This window comes from Erinaceus europaeus, chromosome 4 (assembly GCF_950295315.1).
Source record: "Erinaceus europaeus chromosome 4, mEriEur2.1, whole genome shotgun sequence".
In the NCBI taxonomy this organism is placed as follows: Eukaryota; Metazoa; Chordata; class Mammalia; order Eulipotyphla; family Erinaceidae; genus Erinaceus; species Erinaceus europaeus.
The window spans coordinates 58,481,811-58,505,397 of record NC_080165.1 but is presented as its reverse complement, the minus strand read 5'-3'; the positions used below and the strand labels follow the sequence as shown (position 1 = coordinate 58,505,397).

Genomic DNA, 23,587 nt, shown 5'->3' with positions numbered 1-23,587 from the left:
TTAATAGCCCTATAACCCACCCAGTGACTCCAACTGGATTTCTCAGAATATGTAGGACTTCTTTTCTCCGTTCACATCTACCAAAGCACCAGACCCTAAGAATAAAACTTCCCTCAAACTCATCTTTCCTCTCCACCTCTGTTATTGCTGTCTTAATCTAGGCACTCACTATATCTTCTGTCGACCATTACCTGATAGGGTTAAGTCCCAACTCCTTAGCACACCATACATGGCCCTCTGTGCCATTCTGGAATCCATCTTTTTAACAATATTTTTCGTGTTTCTCTTCTGATCTCACCAGCACTACATCCAAGCCACACCACGCCTGGCATGCACCATGTTCTTGCCAGCTGGAAAACCACTATTACCTTTTAAGATCCAGCTTAAATGGCAGCTTGTTTATGAGGTCTTCATACTGCCCCAGAGGCCTTGGAGTGCAGTGGTCTTTGAAACCTGGCCATACTGTGCTATAACTGTCTGTTTCCCTTCCACCACTCTGTCAAAACTTTGAGGGCAGGACCCACACTGGTAACCACTGTATCCCCAGCCCCAAGTATATGCTTGGCAGATAGAGGTGCTCAATGAATATTTATTGAATAAATAAAAGAACAGAGGAGTGGTGAGCTCATGGGAACCAAAAGGAGAGTAGAGCTACCTTGACTGTCTGTCTTCCTCCCACCAGCCAGAGAATGCTTCCAATTACCTAAAGGACAGGTCAACAACAGAGTGTTAAATGGGGGAAGGGTGGTTTGGACACTAGAGCAGTGATTCCAATCTGAAGGGAAACCACAGAGAGGCAGGGAGCCCATTAGTAGACTGTGGCCACAGACTCTCTGATTCTGGAAGATGAAGAAGCAGAGCTGGAACATTCCACATCATAGCTCAGGATCTCCCCTAAAGGTTTGGAGGATTTGATGATGTCAGATAGGATAAAGTAGCCAGAGGCAGCAGATTGGGGCAGAAAGAAGTGATCAAAGGCATAGAGATTAAGGTGGATGCAGTGGGGTCCAGAGATAGTTGCTATCTGAATTTTGAGGAGTCAGAACTATCATCATCTCCAGCCCCTTACCAAAGGTCTTTCCTATCAGTACCTACAATTCCATCACCAGGGCCTGGGAGGTGGCTGAGTGGTAGAGCACATATCTTTCATCTGAGAATCCCTGGTCTTTATTCCAGACAGAACCTAACATAGTGGAACAGTGCTTGGCCTCGCTTTCTTGTGCACATGCAATAAAAAAAATGCCTGTCATTAGAAGATCACTCTTTAGGCTAAACTTTGAATTCCTTGGATCCCAAACAAATATCTCAGTGAGAGAGGATGACAGTAGAGTCTTTGTGAGTGAAAACTTCAGCAATCAGTTGAAGCCTTAAAGTTGTGGCAGAGGAGGGCTTATAGGAATACCTATAATGAGTTTCCTAACTTTGGTAAGAGTTTTGCTTCTTCTGCTCTGTTTCCTTATGTTTGTCCTTCCTCAGTTTCCCACTGGGTTCCCTCTCCAGAAGAAAAGATGGAGAGACATAACCATGACAGTATAGTTCCTATGGGTATCCCGGATTGAAGAAAGGGTGGGTAAAGTTATTCGGGTAAAATCCACAGGACAGTTCATAGAGTGAATCATGATAAAAGCAAAAATTCAGTTGCCTAGTAGCTTCTATTACATTTCCTGAGAACATCAGCCATAGGACTAAACCTTTTTTTAAAATTTATTTATTTATTTTCCCTTTTGTTGCCATTTTTTAAAAATTTATGTATTCACTAGAAAGATAGGAGGGAGAGAAAGAACCAGATATCACTCTGGTACGTGTGCTGCCAGGGATTGAACTTGGGACCTCATGGTCAAGAATCCTGTGCTTTATCCACTGCACCACTTCCCAGACCACTGCCCTTGTTTTTTTTTATTGTTGTTGTATTTATTATTGTTGTTGTTATTGATGTCGTTGTTGTTAGACAGGACAGAGAGAAATGGAGAGAGGAGAGGAAGACAGAGAGGGGAAGAGAAAGACAGACACCTGCAGATCTGCTTTACCGCTTGTGAAGCGACTCCCCTACAGGTGGGGAGCAGAGGGCTTGAACCGGGATCCTTAGCCAGTTCTTGCGCTTTGTGCCACGTGCTTTTAACCCGCTACTCTACTGCCAGACTCCCCAGGACTAAATATTTTTTAAAAGTTTAATAAGGAAGAGGCCAGAATGTTTTCCAGGTAGGTGCTTATGCCAAGTGTCCATATCTTTTAATAAGTTTCCCTCCCCTTTAATTTAGTTTTTAGAATTAAATATTCTTTTTTTTTTTTTTGATGGGACAAGAAATTGAGAGAGAAGGGAGAGAGAAAAGAGAGACATCTGTAGCCATATTCCTTCACTTGTAAAGCTTCCCCCATGCAGGTGAGGACTGGGAGCTTGAACGCTGGTTTCTTGTGCATGCTAATATATGGGCCCAGCTGAGTATACCACAACCCAGCTCCCTTCTCTTCCCTTTTTAAAAGAGGCTCTTGATTCTTCATGTCCCCTGTCTTCCTCTGTCTTGAGTGGAGAGTTCTAGGAAGCCTAGTGAGCTGGTTTTGCAAAGCTAAAGACCATCACAGCAAGGCTGGGATTCTCCAAATCCTGATATTTTGCAAATATCAGGCTGCAGGGGAACAAGCTCAGAAGTTCACTCAGTGATGTTCCTTTCCTTGATAATTCGGGAGGGGGGGACTGAAGAAGAAGAGAAACTCACTGTAGTCCTCTTTGTTTTATCCTCCACAGCCACCCTACTCCCTAGTCCAAGCCTGTTGCTATCCTTGAAGAGCCAGGGCTTCTTTGGTGGACCCAAACAGTAATGCCACCCATCACCAGGAGGTGCCGCCATCTCACATATCATTCCAGCCGTTGGTGAGGTGTGGAAATAAGACCTTGAGGAGCCGGTGTAGAAACACGGTGCTCCCAACAAACTTGCAAGTGGCGTTATTGTAAGGAAAATACAACCACATCAGTGAGGTTAAGATGGGAACTTAGCGGCTGGGAGGTGGCGTAGCAGTAGAGCACAGGACTTGCAAGTGTAAAATCCTGCATTTGATTCCTCATACCACATATGCCAGAATGATGGTCTGGTTTGTTCTCTCTCTCATTCACATATAAAGAAAGAAATCAGGTGAGGGAGATAGCATAATGGTTATGCAAAGAGACTCTCATGCCTGAGGCTCCGAAGTCCCCCACACCACCATAAGCCAGAGCTGAGCAGTGCTCTGGTAAAAAAAAAAAAAAAAAAAAATCCAAAGAAATACATCTTTAAGATGTGGAATTAATTTTATGTGTTTTTCTTCATACCCATAGGCTCAACTTTTAAAAAAATATTTATTTATTCCCTTTGTTGCCCTTATTGTTTCACTGTTGTTGTTATTGATGTCGTTGTTGTTGAATAGGACAGAGAGAAATGGAGAGAGGAGGGGAAGACAGAGAGGGGGAGAGAAAGATAGACACCTACAGACCTGCCTCGCCGCTTGTGAAGTGACTCCCCTGCAGGTGGGGAGCTGGGTGCTCGAACCGGGATCCTTACGCTGGTCCTTGCACTTTAGGCCACCTGCGCTTGACCCGCTGTGCTACCGCCCAACTCCCTAAGCTCAATTTTTAATGACTGTGATATTCTTTTGATTCAGTTGTGCATTTACTGTGTTTGTGTTAGGAGTTTAGAGGACATGGGAATTTAGAGATGGCAAGCTTTCTCCTTCCAGTTCACAGCTAGGCAGGAGAGAGAGTCACATCTAAATAATTAAAATATAAGGCAGAACATGGAAAATGCCCAAATATGGAGGTGTCAACATAAAAGTCTAATGAGGGCATAAAGGAGACAGATTAAGTCCAGCTGGAGGCATGGGGACAAACAAGAGAAGAGGGCGGAATAGTTAATCTCACGGAATACATAGGATCCTCATACATGGAGCTGGGTGAAGAGGGTGAGTGCTTTTCAGCTGGTGGGAATAAGGTAAGCGAGGACTTGGGAATGTCTCCAGAGAATTAATCTGGCTCAAGCTGAGATAAGAGTTAAAGTGTAAATAATACTGGAAAGGTGGATGGTGCTAGATGGTGACAAATCTGTCACCTGGTGCTAATGAATTGGCACTGTTGCTTAAGTATTGGGTACCCTTCGAACTTTAATGGCACTATGGCTGACTTGCCATAAATGGGTTTTGTATACACTTGGCTTTGTGTGCTCTGTAGGATTTCACCAATGTTTTGTGAATTTATGTCATTGTGGACTCAGGAAGAGAACTGAGAGAAGGGAAAAAGAAAAGGACATGGGGTGGGGTGGGTGGGGTGGCAGGCAGTGACGCACCTGGCTGAGCACATTCCCATGCACAGGGACCCAGATTCCAGCCCGTGGTCCCCACCTGCAGGGGGGAGGCTTCACAAGCAGTGAAGCAATGCTGCAGATGCCTCTCTGTGTCTCTCCCTCTCGATCTCCTCCTCCCCTCTCAATTTCTCTCTGTCCTATCAAATTTTAAAATAATAAAAGAAAAGAAGGGGGTGGAGAAAAGAAAGATTAAAAAAAGAAAGAAAAAGGCACAGAAAGAATTGAACTGGGTGGTGGCACACCTGGCTGAGTACACATACAATGTCCAAGGGCCCAGGTTTGAGCCCCTGGTCCCCACCTGTGATGGAAAGATTTGCAAGTAGTGAAGCAGTGCCACAGGTTGGTCTCTCTCTCTCTCCCTCCCTCCCTCTCTCTCTCTCTTTCCCTTCCCTCTCAGTTTCTGGCTATCTCTATCCAATAAATAAATAAAGATAATATTTTTTTAAAAAAAGAATTGAACAAGAAACATACTGGAGAAAAGAGAGAGAGGGAGAGAGAGAGGGAGAGAGCGAAAGAGAGAGAGAGAGAGAAAGAGAGAGAGAGCAGGAGGCAAGGCAGGGGGGCAAGGTGCTGAGAGGAAACTGCTCCCGGGCTGTGATAGGGGACTATTGGGGCTTTTCCAGTCCAGTGGTCACTCACTGCCTCCAGGCCATTGATCACAGAGGATAATTTGATGATATGTTTTACTAGCCCCAATTGTTTAGTGTCTTTCTCTCTCTCTCTTCCTTGTTGTCTGGCAGTGGACATGTCTAGAGTAGAGTAGGGATGTAGCTGTCATTGACAATGGTCTCCAGGCTGGGTGTTGGACAGTGGGATCTTCTGGTGGAGGCAAGATGGTGTTGGAGTTGGATTTTTGTTGTCTCTAGGGAAGTTTTCTATGTGTTTCTATGAGTTTTCATTCAGTCCCAGGTAGCCTACCCAAGTCTGGAGATGATTTGTCCCAAGCTATTTGTCCCTGTCTTTCCTCACCCAGGCAGGAAAGAATTAGTCCTTGAAGCCTGGATACAGCCAGGATGTCGTGCTGGGCTGAGGAGCCTGTGGGGGAAACAAGAGCTCCTATTTCCAACTTGGCTTTGGGGGTCTGGGGGGGTCTGTGTGAGCCAGCCTGTTCCTGAACCTTGATGATGAGTCTGGCTTTCTCTCTCCTGTCCCACAGCCCTTGGAAGTCAAACTAACAAGCACTATTAAAGTTAATGAAACACAATGATTCCTCCCTTTGCTCAGTCAGAGCTCTTTATGAGATTACTCCCTCTTACAGATTAGATTCATTTGAGCTACCAGGGCTTGGCCTTTGTCCCCCACTAATTTTTATTGATCCATTAATGAGATCAGATGCTCTGGGCCAACCAGAAATATCTGGTATTGTGTTTTGAGCAATCCCCGTTGAGTTGAGTTTCTGGTAATCTTTTGATTCCAAGTTAGCATAAAGACAGTCCCTTGTTGCCCTTTCTTCCCCACCTCCAAACCTAATTTATTTTATTTTATATTTATGAGAAAGTGAAAGAGCTCAGCATTGTTCCATCATTTCTGGTGTCTGAGGTCGAACTCATGTTCTCACACATGCAGAGTATGTGATCTATCACTGACTTCCTCCTGGGCCCCCAAACTCAGTAGATACAGTAGGGATGTGGAAAGGCTCCAGAATCTGCTCTCCCCTCCTCTTCAGAGTGCTCAACCCACTGAGGGAACAGTCCCCCCCCACTAAGAACTCTGGTTCCTTTGACTTAAGGGTTCTACTCCTCATTAAAATGGACGTATATTGAAACTTGTTAGTCATTTACATCTTGCTCTGAATTAGTTTATAAAATCATGGATAGGGAGTCAGGCGGTAGCGCAGTGGGTTAAGTGCAGGTGGCGCAAAGCTCAAGGACCGGCTCAAGGATCCCGGTTCAGCTCCCCACCTGCAGGGGAGTTCGTTTCATAGGCGGTGAAGCAGGTCTGCAGGTGTCTATCTTTCTCTCCCCCTCTCTCTTCCCCTCCTCTCTCCATTTCTCTCTGTCCTATCCAACAACAACGACATCAATAACAGCAACAATAATAACTACAACAATAAAACAAGGGCAACAAAAGGGAACAAGTAAATAAATAAATATTTTTAAAAATCACAGATAGGCTTCAAAGAGATCTGGGAATCTCCTAAATTACATACAAAGTTTTCTGTCCAGTGTCCACTTTCTCAAAAATGTTTCTATACTTTCTTTTTATACTTTTACTGGGGGGGTAATGGTTTATAGTAAACACAACTGTTGGTAAGATTTCTATATTTTTCTTCAGAGTTTTCTTGGCACATATTCTTACCCCTACTAAAGGTAAAATAATAATAATAAAAAATAAAAAATTTAAAAAAGCAATAGCAACAAAAGCTTCTATGAAAGTAAAAGAAGGCCAGAAGAATAGTTCAGCTAAATAGTACATTGCTTTATACCCAGGTTTGAATCCAGCCCCCACTGCATTGGAGAAAGCTTCAGTGCTATGATGTCTTTTGCTCTGTATCTCTATCTGAAAAAGTCAGCTCAGAATGACAGCAACAATTTAAAAAAAAGTGATAAAAAAGCATGGTTCATACCTGGGGTAAAAAAGACAAACTTTCCCCACCTGCAGGGGAGTCCCTTCACAGGTGGGGAAGCAGGTCTGCAGGTGCCCCCTCCTTTATCTCCCCCTCTCTGTCTTCCCCTCCTCTCTCCATTTCTCTCTGTCCTAGCCAACAACAGTGACATCAATAATAACTACAACAATAAAACAACAAGGTCAGTAAAAGGAATAAATAAATATTTAAAATTTTTTTAAAAAACTTAAAAAAAAAGATAAACTTTTGAACTCTGGAAGACAGCATAATGGTTATGCAAAAGACTTTCATGTTCAGCATCAATATAAGCCAGAGCTGAGTATTGCTCTGGTCTTTCTGCATCTCTCTCTTTTTAAATTAAAATAAATAGAATTTAAAAAATTTTACTTCAAAAAAATTTTTTTTACAACCTCACCCCTGAGGAGACATCCCGCTTTTAGCTCAGCTCAATCACAGTTTTCCTAAAGCTGAAGGACCTCAGGTTAGGGGGCAGAGATAAGAAGAGAGAGAGCTCTTTAGCTAGATGTAGATTTACATGGTGAGAATGGAAATGATAGACTTAAATGCTGGCATAAATACACATAAACTGAGAACTAGGCATCACATACCTTCAGTGCCTAGATCCTCTGCAGCCCTGCCAAGGCCTGGCATTCAGGAGGGTAAGGAGGAAGAAAGTGCTGAGTTGGTAGCAGCTGGCATGACAGGGAAGGGACATACTTGTGATTGGCCTCTGTCACCTCTCTCCTCCTCTAGAGAACAGGTGGCTTCAGAATGGCTCTTCCTTGGCTCAGCCAGCCTGATTTTTTGTGGTTTATGACATTGTCACCGGGGTGCGTCTGCTAAAATGCATACGGTGCTGTTTGAGAAGATGTGTTGGGCTAGTTGGTGGCTGTCACCTAACAGGAGGCAGAGGTCCCACACCAGGAAGGATGGTGACACCTGCTCACTGTAGCACCCGTATATAAATGATACACAGATGATTAGTGTGGCTCCTGTGCAAGGGTGACACACAAGTTAGTGACACTGTCCATATTTTTAAAAAAGAAAATGAGATCTTGAACACATAGAGAGGTTTTGGCAGGTCACCACCTTTTCTTTCTTTCTTTTTAAATATTTTTATTTATTTATCAATGAGAAAGACAGAAGGAAAGAGAAAGAGCCAGACATCACTCTGGTACATGTGCTGCCAGGGATTGAACTCAGGACCTCATGCTTGAGAGTCCAATGCTTTACTTACTGTGCCACCTCCTGGACCACAGGTCACCACCTTTTCTATGAAGTTAATTATTGTTGTTATAGTCAGATCTTTACTTACAATTCTGAATTTTCCAATAACTTGGTGAGGTGACAATTGCTGTCATTTTAGACACTTACTTGGCCTTCTTAGCTACCTTGGCAGCCTTGATAGCATTCCGCCAGCTCCCTGCCCTCCTTATCAGGACACTGCTCAGCTCTGGCTTATGGTGGTGAGATAATTGAACCTGGGACTTGGAGCCTCAGGCATGAAAGTCTTTTTGCATAATCAGTATACTATTTGCCCAGCCCCTGGTAGCTCTCTTTTGTTTTAATTTATTCCAGCTATCTTTATTTGTGTCTTCTTCGTTAGAAGATAGTCCAGTTTATTTGCTTAGAATACGTACTAGAAAGGAGTGCAAACCTGAAAATTGCATTAAGAAATTGTTCCCCACCTGCAGGGGGGTCACTTCACAGGTGGTAAAGCAGGTCTGCAGGTGTCTATCTTTCTCTCCCCCTCTCTGTCTTCCCCTCCTCTCTCCATTTCTCCCTTTCTCTCTGTCCTATCCAACAGCAACAGCTATAACAACAATAACAACAACAACAAGGGGAAAAAAAAAGAAATTGGAAAACCTTCCCATCTGTCCTGGCACAGTGTCTGCCCCACATCAGGGTAGATCTTATACCTGCAGAAACCATGCAGCTCCACCTTCACGGCTGCAGCTGCTGTGAGGAGGAGGAAAGATGAGGACCATATGTGCTTAATTTAAGTGTTCTCTCAGATAGTCTCCTTAATTTCCCTCCTGGGGGCTTAAGACTTTATCCTTCTGTCTTTTCTTTTTGTGGTGCTGGGGATCACCCCCAGGACCTTGTATGTGTCAAGTATGCATTCTACCACTGAGCTGTCTCCAGCTAAGGGTCTATTCTTTATTTAGCAACAGGAATTGTCTTAGAGCAGAGTTTCACAACCTCAGCACTACTGGAACTTGTTGTGTGTATTGCCCTGAGCGTCACAGGATGTTTAACAGTTCCTCTGGCCTCTCTCCACCTTATAGGTTCCAGTAACTAACACACACACACACACACACACACACACACACACACACACCAGGCAGTGGCACACTTGGTTAAGTGCACATAATACAAAGCTCAAGGACCCATGCCAGGGTCTGGGTTCAAGACCCCAGCTCCTCACCTGCAGGGAGTAAGCTTCCCAAGGCTGCAGGTGTCTGCTTTTCTCCCTGTCTCCCTTTCACCTCTCAGTTTCTCTCTGTGCTAGCCAATAAAATGGAAGAAAATGGCCACCATGATCAGTGGATTTGTAGTGCCAGCACTAAGCCCCAGTAATAACCCTGGAGGCAAAAAAAAAAGTCTCCAGACTTACCAACTGTTTCTTACCCCTTCTTACTCACAGAAATCTCTGTTATAGATCAAATTATATTATTCCATGGTTAATGTCCTGTAATGTTTTCCTATTGTCTGAGCTTGGAATTCAACTGCTTGGCATGGACTCCAAAGTCCTGCATAGGCTATTATTGCCCTCTCTAGCCTTGCTTGCTCCCTGCTTTCCTCTGATATCACCTTTAGTCACACAAACTTTTTGGATGCACTTAGACAAGACAGGCTATTTTGTGAATAAATTAGATGGTGGAGAGATATCAACAGGTTTGGGGTATGTTTTGAAGGCCGTTTTATTTATTTATTTTTAATATTTATTTATTCTCTTTTGTTGCCCTTGTTTTATTGTTGTAGTTATTATTGTTGTTATTATTAATGTCATTGTTGTTGGATAGGACAGAGAGAAATGGAGAGAGGAGGAGAAGACAGAGAGGGGGAGAGAAAGATAGACACCTGCAGACCTGCTTCACCACTTGTCAAGCGACTCCCCTGCAGGTGGGGAGTCGGGAGCTCAAAACAGGATCTTTACGCCAGTCCTTGCACTTTGCGCCAACTATGCCTCACCAGCTGTGCTACCACTGGACTTTCTTGAAGGCCATTTTATACACATTATGACAACTCTTTTTTAATTTTATTTTATTGCCTCCAGGGCTATTCCTGGGGCTGGGTGCCTGTACTACAAATCCACTGCTCCTCCTGGTAGCCAACTTTTTTTTTTTTCCATTTTTGTATTTGTTGCTGTTGTTGCTGCTATTGTTGTTATTGGATAGGACAGGGAGAAATCAAGAGAGGAGGGGAAAACAGAGGGGGAGAGAAAGACAGACGCCTGCAGACCTGCCTCATAAGCAGTGAAGTGCCACCCTCCCCGCCCCTCCACACACACAGGTGGAGAGCCAGGAGCTCCAACCTGGATCCTTGTGCAGGTCCTTGCACTTCACACTGTGTGTATTTAAGCCAGTGTGCTACCACCTACCCACTCCCCACCTCCCCAACTCTTAAATATGGGATTCACAGAATTGCTTATTTTGTTTTTCCTGTCTCCTTCACTAATGTAAACTCCATTAGAGGAGGGACTATGTTGGTCTGCTCCCTATTATCTCCTCCAGATCACCCATAGTTCCTGCTACACACAGTAGGTCCTGAGTAACTTATCTGTGGGATGGATGAACAACGGTGGCAGGCGTTCAGAAAGGGAGAGAGAAACACTTCTGAAAGGCCAAAGAAGGCTTCTTGGGCATGAGAAAGCTTAAAACTTGAGGTGGGAAAGGCAAAATGTGTGCTGGGGCACAACTTAGGGGACAGGAGAAGAAAAATACAGTGGCCAAAATTGCAATTGACACAAGGGGCACTGAGGTTGCAGAAACTCTTCCTGGAGCAGAAGGAAAAATCTAGTGTGAAAATGATTCAATCTATGTGGATCCTGGAGTGAAAGTCAGAGTAGCTTTGTCTCTTACTGGGCAAATAAGGGGAGAAGTCAACCTGGTTGGCAACTAGTGAAACAGGGGCCAAACCAAGGAAGAATTTGATTGCTAATCCTGCACTTAGACTTCCCCGAGTTTTTTTAAAGTAGTGCTTATTCCTTTAGTCATATCTGATGTTGGTGACCCCAGCTACTCTGGTCTTCTTGGACCCCTTAAACCAGCTCTGAGGTCACAAAGGAAGTAAAAAAACTGACCGGACAAATGAACCTAGACTGATATAGAGAGCTCTGGGAGCCACATGGGAGAGGCCTGGGACCTGGTTCCCAACCTTCCCTCCCTCTCTTGATGTGTGGCCTTGCTCAAGGCATTGGACTGCAATGGACCTCCGTGTCCTTCTTTTGCAAAACAGAGTTAACAATACCTGCCCCGTTTAGAGGAGAAATGAGGTCATGTTTGTGCAGCATTGTGAGCTCACTTGGAGACAATGAGTGTATTCTTCCTAACAGTAACAATAATAATCATTACTGCAAATCTAACCAGTAAATATATCTTCTCAAAGCTGGAGTTGGACTCCTCAGTAGAATAGCAATTAAAGTTTAAAAAAAATTTCTAGATGGGGGAATTTTCTGGCCTTCTGTTGATCTTTGGGGTTTGAGAGTGATATCACTGTGGGAGGGAAAGAGGCCTACAGCAATCATTCATTTCAATTTCCTTCAGTTGTACCTATTGTATCTCTCTTGTCCTTATGATATCCCCAGTGAGTGTTACAACTTCTCACCCTCTTAGTCTAAGGAGGTCCCTTACGCTGTCCATCTCCACATCCACTCAATGTCTCGTTCACTCACAGCAATTGTGATCTGGCTATTAGAGATTCCAGGCACTTGGACATTAGCCACAAACTGCAAAGTAGGTGGCCCATCTTGAGCACTTTTCCCATCATCCCACTAAATAAGCCAGTGATTCTCAAACCAAGCTATATTTTCACTGTCTCCAGGAGTGGGACTTGTGGACTCTCAGGTGATTCTTAGGCAAACACATCAAGAGACGGAGGGAAGGTTGGGAGCCAGGTCCCCGGCCTCTCCCATGTGGCTCCCAGGCCTCTCTATATCGGTCTAGGTTCATTTGTCTGGTCAGTTCTTAGACTTCCTTTGTGACCTCAGAGCTGGTTCAAGGGATCCAAGAAGACCAGAGTAGCTGGGGTCACCAACATCAGATATGACTAAAGGAATATCTGATTCTGGAAAGTACCAGCTTTAGAGAAATGTTTGTTTCAAAATGTACCTGCAAAGAGCAGAGCAATGCTTATACAAAGGTATTATTGAAGTTTGGATAAAGTTGGCAAGAAGCCCTTTCTCCTGCTCTGATCCACAAAATGATAGGTAAACTTTATTAATATTATTTCACTTCTTTTTTTTCCCTGTTATTTATTTATTTATTTTTTTAATTTGAGAAAACAGAATTTGAGATGGGAGGGGGAGAGAAAGAGAGACACCTGTGGCTCTACTTCACTTCTTGTGAAGCCTTCTCCCTAAGGTGGGGAGTGGACATTTGAATCCACATCCTTGTGCATGACAATGTGTAGTTTCAACTTGGGTGTGTCACCACTTCCCTCGACCCATTTTCTTTTAGCCACTAGGGCTATTACTGGGGTTCAATGTCTACCTGACTCCATTGCTCACAGTGCTAATTTTTTCTTTTCTCTTTCCTTTAGATAGAGGATGACAGACAGAGGGAAATAGAGATGACAGAAAAGACACTGTAATCCTACTTCACCAGTAGTGAATCTTTTTTCATTCCCATGTGGTGGCCCAGGTCAATATTATTTTACTTCTTAAGCTAATGTTGGAGAATATTTATTTTTATCTTTTTTTAGTTTTGCTCCCACTATTAATCTGAGAAAGAATTTATTACTTTGCATATCACAATACATTAGGGAATATTTTTTTAATTAATTCCATTGGGAGAACTCAAAATATCCCGAGAAGTTCCTTGTGTATCCCTGGCAATTGCAGATTTTATCTCTAGGTTCTGGTACTAGAGATGGAATGATTCTCCTAGGAGCTACTGACACTTTCAGAGGAAGATAGGGAGCACTCTTCTGGGTAAAACTCTGCTAACAGACTACTCACTTACCTCCTCCTTCCCCTCAACAACCAGTGGCAAGCTATAGTGAGCACAAAGCTGGAAAATATGTATTCTCAAACTCAAAGATGAATAGAACATTAGAAACTATAAGCCAGTACTATCCAAGACAACTTTCTGTGGTGGTGGAATATTCTGTATTTGATCTGGCCAGTATGTAGCCACATACCACATATGGCTGTTGAAATATGCTATTGAAACCAGGAAGTTAAATTTTAATTAATTGGATTTAATTTTAATTAGTTTAAATTTAAGTAGCAAGCAGCTACTATATTGGATAGCTTAGCTTTAGCTAAACACAGAGAAGAGTTAATGCTCACAGAAATAGAGAACAGAATGAACAGCAATAAAAACCAGTTTCCTTGAAATTATCTTTAAGAGATGCAAAATAACAATAGTTCCATTTAAAAAAATCAACCAGATGTCTTAGAAATTAAAAACTGATAAGCAGAATTTGAAACTCCGTCTGAAATGGTCTGAGATATTTATGAGGAAGACTAAGCTAAAGAAATCTTAAAACACAAAGCGCATGTGGTGCAAAGCGCAAGGACCGGTGTAAGGACCTGGGTTCAAGCTCCTGGCTCCCCACCTGCAGGGGAGTCGCTTCACAAGCGATGAAGCAGGTCTGCAAGTGTCTATCTCTCCCCTTCTCTGTCTTCCCCTCCTCTCTCCATTTCTCTCTGTCCTATCCAACAATAACAGCAATAATAGCAACAACGATAAAGAAAAACAACAACAACAACAAGAGCAACAGAAAGGGATAAAATAGTCACCAGGAGCAGTGGATTTGTAGTGCAGGCACTAAGCCCCAGCAATAACCCTGGAGGCAAAAAAAAAAAAAAAACTTAAACATAGTAAAAAGGATTAAAAAGAAAAAAGATGGGAAATCCAAGAGAAGTGTAAAAACATTTATTTCTAATAGGCACTCCAGAAGGACAGAGCTTTGAAGAATAGAAGAGAGAAAACAAAGAGGTAATAAGGGCCAGGTGGTGGCGCACCTGGTTAAATGCACACATTACAGTGTACAAGGACCCAGGTTCAAGCCCCTGGTTCCCACCTGCAGGGGAAAGCTTCACAAGTGATGAAGCAAGGCTGCAGGTATTACTCTGTCTCTTCCCCTCTCTATCTCACCCTCCCCTCTCAATTTTTCTCTGTCTCTATCCAATAATAAAAAATAAATAAAAAATAAAAGAGGTAATAAAAGAAAAATTTCCAGTTGCTGATGAGAGATATCATCCAATTGGACTTTTCCAGGAATAAGACTCACACATACACACATTATAGTGAAATTCCAAAACAAGAGAAATATAGGGAAAAAGAAAAATTCTTGTAGTTTCCAGAGAGAAAAAGCAGGTCACCAGTAAAATAACATTAAAATGGGACTGATGTTAAAAGACAATAGAACACTATCTCTAAAAGTCCAGAGGGAAATGAAGTCTTCAAATGGGTGGGGCAGGGGGAAATTGAAGGTTATTTTGTTTTATGAGGACAAAGTTTGCCACCCTCATATTCTTCAAAGAATTAGTAGGGGTGTGTTTCAATGTAATGAAAAGGAAAAAAAAAAGTTACTTCAAGAAAGAGGAAGATGTGGGATGCTGATATTCTAGTGAACAAAGAAGTGAGTAAAACTGTTAGTGATGTCTAAATAGTTATTGAGGCATAGTGTAAACATTTTTTAAAAGAGCAAATTGGAACTATAATCTACCTTGATGATCTCAGTATGGGGGTTGGCAAATGGTGTAGGATGAGGAAAGTTAAAGGGAGAGGAGGAAGTCCTGATGAACTATAGCTATTGATGGAAGAATTGTAAGCTAAAAAATACAGGAAAATAAACTTTTAAACCGTTAGCATGAACTAAAAAGGAGTTGGGGGTACAAACAAAACATTTGACAAAAAAAGTAGAAAATAAGAAAAAAGGTAATGAGAAAGCAAAATAAGTAAATGCAAAATGCATAAGTCTAAAATATGATTACTTCTACACAAAAAGAGAAAATTCCTTTTTTAGGAACCTTTTTATTTTTATGTTTTATTTATATTTATTAAATAGAGACAGGAAGAAATTGGACGGGAGGGGGAGATAGAGAGGGAAAGAGACAGAGAGGCACCTGCAGCCCTGCTTCATGGCTATAGCTTTCCCCCATAGGTGGGGAACTGGGGTCTGAACCCAGGTCCCTGTGTGCTATAATGTGTGCATTTAACCAGGTGTGCCACCACCTGCCTCCCAAAATTCCTTTATTAGAGGGCAAAATTCTATTGTATTTTTTACAAAGATGTATTTGAAACTAAATGATAGAACATTTTGAATATAAAGAAATACCATAGGGCACCTGGCATGAGTGCACCGGATTAAGTGTACATGGTGGCAAACGCTAGAAGAAGAAGTGTACATGGTGCAAAGTTCAAGGACCAGTGAAAGGATCTGGCTGGGTTCAAGCCCCGGCTCCCTACCTATGGGGAGTGTCACTTCACAAGTGGTAAAGCAGGTCTACAGGCATCTTCTTCCCCAGACCTGTCTTCCCTTCTTCTCTCAACCTCTGTCTTGTCCAACAACAATAACAACAACAACAACAATAAAAAATAGCAGCCAGAAGCAGTGGTATCATAGTGCAACAACAACAATAGTAACAACAACAAAAAATGGTGGCCAGGAGCAGCGGATTCATAATGCAGGCACCAAGCCCCAGTGATAACCCTGGAGGCAAAAAAGAAAGAAAAAAGGAAAAGAAAAGAAATACCATGTCAAATAATTGACAGTAACAAAAAAAAGTTATGAAGCACCAAAAGAAACAAAGAATGTGTGTTAATAAAAGTCATAATCATACAGATATATAAATTTGATATTTATTGTTATTATTGGGATTTCACTGTTCTGGGTTGATGTTTTTGGACACTCACAGAGAAATAGAGACAGAGATAGAAAGAAATAGGGAAAGATACCACAGCACCAAAGCTTCCTCCAATGGACTGGGAGCCAGGCTCGAACATGGTTGCACACATAGTAAAGCAGGCTCTCAGGTGAGCTATTCTGCCAACCTCAACTACATAAAATTTCGATGATTTTTTTTCCTCTCTCTCTTTTGTCATGGCTAGGGCTTTATAGTTTTGGGCTTTTTTCAGACAGAAAGACAGAGACACAGAGGGAAAGAGGGAAGAACATTACCATACTGAAGCTTCCCCCAGTGCAATAGAGGCCAGACTCCAACCTGGGTCTCAAGCATAGCAAAGCAGGTGTACTATCCAGGTGAGCTATATTGCAAGTCCTGAAATTTTTCTTTTTTTTTTTTTTTTGCCTCCAAGGTTATTGCTGGGACTCAGTGCCTGCACCACGAATCCACTGCTCCTGGAAACCATTTTTTCCCTTTTTGTTGCCATTGTTGTTTTATCATTGTTGTGGTTATTATTATTATTGTTGTTGTGGCTGTCATTGGATAGGACAGAAAGAAATGGAGAGAGGAGAGGAAGACAGAAAGGGGGAGAGAAAGACAGACACCTGTAGATCTGTTTCACTGCCTTTGAAGCGACTCCCTTGCAGGTGGGGAGCCGGGGGCTCAAACCAGGATTCTTCTGCAGGTCCTTCGCTTCACGCCACGTGCACTTAACCCTCTGTGCTACTGCCCAACTCCCTCTTTCATTTCTTCTTTCCTTTATTTTTTCTTCTTCTTTTAAATATTTTATTTACTTATTTTGGACAGAAACAAAAGAGAAGTTAAGAGGGAATGGGGAAGTAGAGAGAGCCAGAGAGACACCTGCAGCACTATTTCACCACTTGTGAAGCTTCCCCCGTAGGTGGGGATGGGGGCTTGAACCTGAGTCCCTGAGTCCTTGTATGTGCTCAGCCAGGTGCACCACAGTCCAGCTCCATTCCTAAAATTTATATGACTTTTAACAATCAGGTTTCAGAGAATATAGAGCAAACACTGATAGAAACCAAGGAAAAATGAACATATCTGTGCTACATGACTGAATGCTCAGAAAACTATAGGCTAAACATTCAAAAATCTTAAAAAGGATAACACAGGACTTAGGTGACACACCTTTTAACAAACATAATCTAGAAACAGCAATCACATTTTAAACTTGTTTTTAGAATTTATTCACAAAAACCTCAACAAATTCCCAATGAAACCATATGCCAGACATCTTCTGTATCCATAATAGATGAACATTATAGATCAACATTAAAATGGAGTGAGTGGGACTGTACATGGTACATCTACTTAGAATGTAAAGTCAGTCACAAGGAATTCCTTGGAACTCAAAGCCTGGCTTATGTCTGCCACAGGCAAACCTCTCAAGTAATATATATATATATATATATATATTCTCTGTGTACACTTACCTATGAATGTCAACTGTCAGTATTCCAGTGTGTGTGTGTGAGAGAGATATTACTGATTATTCCCAGGATATCTGGCCCCAGAGTGCATACTTCTTGAACTGCAACACTTATCCTATTACTTAACTCAAGCCCTGTAACTTAACTCTTCTATCTTGATAGATTTCACCTCCTCATCTTGATGTGCATTTTAGCAAATTAAGATCCAAGGTCCAAATTTGACCTGACCCATTTTTGTAGATAAAATTTAAGATAGAGACAGAAGAAATTGAGAGGGATGGGGTATCCTGCCCAATCACTCAAGGAACACTGGTCCTGAAATGAGTACAGCCTGCAATGTTTCCAGCTGTGACCATGAGCTGAGAGCTCAGACCAATAGGGACTTAGAGGTTACACAGACTCTGCTGCTAAATATATATATGGGCCTTGGGTCAGGTGGATAGAGGTAAATACTTAATTTTATTCATAGAAATTTTTCAAGAATGGGAGCTACTCTCTACTTTAATCCAAACTTCTATCCCTGTTCTCTACTCTGACATCATTTTCTCAGACAATATTATTATCCAGCTTCATGTCAGATATTAAACTCAAGCGAAACTACCATAGTCGTGGGCCCCTAGAAACATGCCTAAAATGGACTTCCTAGCTTCCTTCCACGCTAAGACTCATAAGCTTATCTGCTCTGTTCTTACTTTTTGGTTCCTGTTTATTAACTATTTTGGTTCACTTTATGTCTTTCTGCCTTCCAGACACCAAGTTGCAGACACTATCATGACTTCTATCATCCTGACTTCTCTGGGCAGACGACTTCACCAGTGTGTCCTGGAACCTCACCTCTCCAGAGGTCTGGCCCACTAGGGAAAGATAGAAACAGGCTAGGGCTATGGATAGACTTGCCAATGCCCATGTTCACTGGAGAAAAATTATAGAAGCCAGAACTCCTACCTTCTGCACCCCCAAAACAATTTTAATCCATACTCCTAGTGGGGGAGAAGTGATAGAGGAAGAAGATAAGAGTGCTCTGGACTCCAGCTCTATCAGGACCCAGAGAGAAAGGAGAAAAAAGCAAGGGACATTTGGATGTAGTAATAGGGTTATGTGTAGCTTGGAGGGGAAGAGAGGACTGGATCTGGAAGAAAAAGGGGCAATTGTGTACAAATGTAGACAGATAGTTGTAGAGATGATAGCTAATCCATGTCTTCAGCCTTAGGAGAACTGCTATGACTTGCAATGGAGAGATTGGGGATTCAGAACTCTGGTAGTAGGAAAGGTATGGAATTATACCCATGTTGACATAATTTTTTAATCAATATTAAATCAGTAATAAAATTTAAAAATAGAGGGGGGTGAGGGGAATAAAGAGGGAGAGAGAAAGACACACCTGCAGTACTGCTTCACCGCTCAGGAAGCATTATTCCCCCCGGTAGGTGGGGATGATGGAATTAACCTGAGTCCTTTCACATTGTAGTATATAAACTCAAGCAGGTACACCACCACCTGGCCCCTAGTGTTGCTGAACCCTACAGAAAAAAGACATTCACTTTCCTTGTTGTCATCTCTGAATGAGGGTTGCAGAAGTACCTCTATCATGACTTGTGGCATGAAAAATGAATGATCAAGAACAGTCGATGCAGGAAATAGCAAGGATAATATTAGTGTCTCAGGAATATCCTTATAGGAGAAGAAGAGGTAGCATTAGTAGGTGACCATAACCCTTGAGGAACAGGAGAGAAAGCAAGTTTTAGATCCTGGGCTAACTTGGGTTTCAAACTCAACTCTGCCACTTAGTAACTGTATGACTTCAGTAGGTTCCACATCCTTTTTTTTTTTTTTTTTAAATCATCTTTATTTATTGGATAGAGATAGCTAGAAATTGAGAGGGAAAGGGGGCAATAGAGAGGTAGAGAGACAGAGACCTGCAGCCCTTCTTCACTACTCATGAAGCTTTCCCCCTGCAGGTAGGGGCTGGGGGCTCATACCCAGGTCCTTGCACACTGTAACATGTGCGCTCAACCAGGTGCACCACCACCCGGTCCCTTCATATCCTTTTTGCTTAGGGCCGGAAATAAACTTAGGGCCAGAAATAAACTTAGGGCCTCACACATGAGCAGCCATCTAGGTGCTATTTAAAAGATACATTATTTATTTATTTATGGGATGGAGACAGAGAAATCAAGAGGGAAGGGGGAGGTAAAGATATAGACACCTGCAGCATTGCTTCACTTCTTCTTCTTCTTCTTCTTCTTCTTCTTCTTCTTCTTCTTCTTCTTCTTCTTCTTCTTCTTTTTAAAGACTTTATTTATTTATTAATGAGAAACATAGGAGGAGAGAAAAAGAACCAGACATCACTCTGGCACATGTGCTGCCAGAGATCGAACTCAGGACCTCATGCTTGAGAGTCCAAAGTTTTATTACTGTGCCACCTCCCGGACCACACTGCTTTACTTCTTAAGAAGGCTTCACCCCTGCAAGTAGGGACTGGGGGTTTGTTCATGGTAGCATGTGCACTCTACCAGGAGTGCCACTGGCCAGCCCCTGATTTACTTAATTTAGAAAGAGAGGGAGGGAAGGGAGCAACCACTGCTCTGTTCCACCATCCATGGATTTCCCCCAGTGTTGTCCCTTCATGTTGCTCCCATGTGGTTCCAGGGCATGGAATCTACTGATTAAACTATTTCCTAGTCTTCTAGGCTTTCCTTGAAATTCAGCTTACCTCTCTGTAAGCTGTGGAATGATAAAATTCACTGCTAGGGTAATTCAAGACTATATGCAGAAACTACACAGTATCTGGATGACCTGATAAATGGTCATTCTTTTACATTGTGGACTTTGAATCTGTTTTAGGGCTGGTCTCCAATGACTACAGGCTAGTTTTAAATGAGCTTTTGTGTCTGGGTGGTCCTTTACAGAGAAGACTACCTCTCCTCTACCATTCCTTCCTGCGTTTACTGTGATTTTCAAGAATAAGACACACATAGACACATTCTAGTGAAATTCCAGAACAAGAAAGATAAAGGAAAAAGAAAAAAGGTCTTGTAGTTTTCAGAGAGAAAAATTAGCTCACCAGCAGCTCTCTTCATCAGCTCTCTTCTCATCCCAACCCATCTCTACACCCCTTGCTGCGCATGCATCCTCTTCTAGTCCATTTTTACAAAGCATTGTTGTGCTTCGAGTGTTTCCTGTGAACTCAGATACCTGCCTACACAGGGGACCCAGTGAGCCTTTGAGGGCTGGTCATCACTTGGCTTGGCAAGAGTAGGCAGGAGCAGCAGCTGTGAGCACACCCAGCTCTAGGCTGAATGGACACACACCTCATCCTCATCCTCATCCTCATCCTCATCCTCATCCTCATCCTCATCCTCATCCTCATCCTCCTCCTCCTCATCCTCATCCTCATCCTCATCTTCAACCACCCTAGACAACAGCCTTTGCCTGGTGTCCCAGGGCCTGAAATTTCTGCCACCAGAAAGACACTCCTTATTATTACTGCACTCAGCACAGAGCTCTGCTAATATGCAGGCAATTTTTAGAAGAAAATCACCTGTGTCCAGGTTCATATCTGGAGTCATAGTCTCCACGGTCTTAGCCTATCAGATATCAATGAATTTCTGGACTCTTGTAGTCCTGAGATCTTATCTCTAAAAATGAATTTGACATTATGAATATATATATATTCATTTTTAAAGGTAGAGAATATTTTTAGTCAGTGTTAAAAGGCATTTGTAGGGAGTAGGGCAGTAGCACAGCAGGTTAAGTGCATATGGCGCAAAGCGCAAGGACCAGCATAAGGATCCAGGTTCGAACCCCGGCTCCCCACCTGCAGGGAAGTTGCCTCACAGGAGGTGAAGCAGGTCTGCAGGTTTCTGTCTTTCTCTCCTCCTCTCTGTCTTCCCCTCCTCTCTCCATTTCTCTCTGTCCTATCCAACAACGACGACATCAACAACAACAACAATACTAACTACAAGAACAATAAAACAAGGGCAACAAAAAGGAATAAATAAATATAAAAAAATTTTTAAAAAGATTTTTAAAAAAGAAATGTTTTCCAAAAGAAGGACTCTAACTATGAAATTCCAGACCACCAAGTAAAAAGGTAATTACGGTGTCTGGAATAGATACCTTCTTTTAAAAAGTTTATTTATTTTAATGTATTTAAGATTTATTTGCTTATTTTATATGGAGAGAGAGAGAGAGAGAGAGAATCCAGAGCACAGTTCCAGCAGATGGGGTGCTGAGGATCTAATCTGGGGACCTTACATACACACAAGTCCTGCCATCACCCCTTTCAGTCACCTCTCCAGCCCCAAGGGACAAGCATTTTACCCCTGACAAGGTTGCCATCAACTTCACTCATTTCTAGGTCACCTCTGACTCTGGGGTTTGGAAGTAAAGAAAGGGCTGTTGTTATGACAGGAAGACTCTCAGAATCAGATAAGGACATTGAGGCTAAGGCAGAGAAATTTACTTACGAAAAGTGTGGAAAATATCAAGGACTAAAGTAAACAGGATGCAGTTGGGGCTAGGATGGGTCAGAAGGCAGGATGGGGCCAATGCTGTGTTAAGGGCGCTGCTCTCTTATCAGTGCCGGTTCTTCTCCATCATCATCATCATTCCCTTTTTCTTCCCTTTCCCTTCCTCCTCCTTCTCCTCCTTCTCCTTTTTCTTCCTGGTCTTATTTAAATATTTTATTATTCTTTTTTAAATAAATATTTGTTTTATTGGATGGATAGAGACAGAGAGAAATAAAGAGGAAAGGGGGAGACACCTGCAGTACTGCTTCACCACTTATGAAGCTTCTCCCCCAAAGGTGAGAACTAGGGGCTTGAACCCCAGGCCCTTGTACATTGTAACATGTGCACTCAAGAGGGTGTACCACTGCCTAGCCTTTATTAATTTATTATTTTAATGAAAAGTATTGGGGGAGAAAACAGAACACTAATCAACTCTGGCTTTCGCTGTACAAGGGACTGAACCTGGGGCCTCAGAGCCTCAGGCATGAAAGTCTTTTGCATAGCCATTATGCTATGTCCCTCCAGCCTTGTGCTGGTCCTTCTTGGGGCTACCCCTGTGCACACCCAGCGTGGACAGAAGCAGACAGAGCCTACTCACAACCTTGCTCAGGCGGCCCCTCCCACACTACATGCAGCCCCTCCTGGCCTGGGGCCACCCTCCCAAGAAGAGGCCTCCCACTCCATCTCAGGCCCTTGGCCCATGGAGAGAAAGTTCGAAACAATGCTTCTAAAATGAAAACATTTTTGTCTTTCTCCACTGAACAATGAACATTAACAAGCCATGGAACTGGAGCAGAAATGGAACATGGTGAACCCTGGGGACCTGGAGCCTGAAGGGATGTGGAGAGAGGTTAAGGGTCCAGAAGTCTGGGAGATCCTCTCCCTATCACCTCCTTTGATCACTACCCCCCAGCACCCCCTATACCCCTATGCTAATCTACTAGATTGAACTTGACCCTCACCCCTTATTCTCTTATGGGGTTCTAAGGGGGAACAACAGCCCACACTCACACCTGCTTTGCCAGATACCAGGAAGAACCTCAACGGAACAGCTTAAAATGGGCCCAACACCCCAAAGAGGGTATTTCAGGTTCCCTTAGACACCCTGGAGCCCCTGCTAGGACTGGGCAGGCCCATTTGGGGAGTAGGGAGGGCACAGACTGACTCTCAATTCCCTCATCAAGGGAACCCCCAGCACAGGCTCATTTGGGGGCAGCTGAGACAATGAGACCCTCTGAGAGCAGGAGATGACGCATTTTTCAGAGGCCACAAGCCACTTTTGATGGGCCTGCCCCATTGGGGAGCAACTGAAACCTCATCCCACCCAACATGGCTTTTGTCTACACCACATATTTGTCCTATTTGGGAGATTTTTGTGGGTTTTCCCGTCTTTCTCCAGCATTCACTGCCCTGAGGCAGCTGGAGGCTGTAGTGGGGCTGAAGGGAGGGAGTGTGAGGAATTTTGGGAGCTCACTACGCCTATTGGTCCATGACACACTTGCAAGTAGAAGAGAAATGAGACTCCCATGACACCCTCTGCACCTAAATAGGGCACCAAGGGTCAAGGTCACACATCTGTTCTCTGTGGGACTTGTGTCTCTCCTGGTGCTCCACAGGTCAATTTCCTCTCCATCTTCTCCTCTCTGCCTCCT

The 23,587-nt window shown here is 43.0% G+C and overlaps 1 protein-coding gene and 1 pseudogene across 1 annotated transcript in view; one reads left to right on the top strand and one right to left on the bottom strand.

Moving 5' to 3' along the window:
- Positions 1-23,587, bottom strand: part of SCUBE3 (signal peptide, CUB domain and EGF like domain containing 3) — a 159,993-nt gene that overhangs the window by 61,703 nt on the left and 74,703 nt on the right. The gene's annotated exons all lie outside the window — the stretch shown is intronic.
- Positions 7,834-7,931, top strand: LOC132538461 (U6 spliceosomal RNA; annotated as a pseudogene).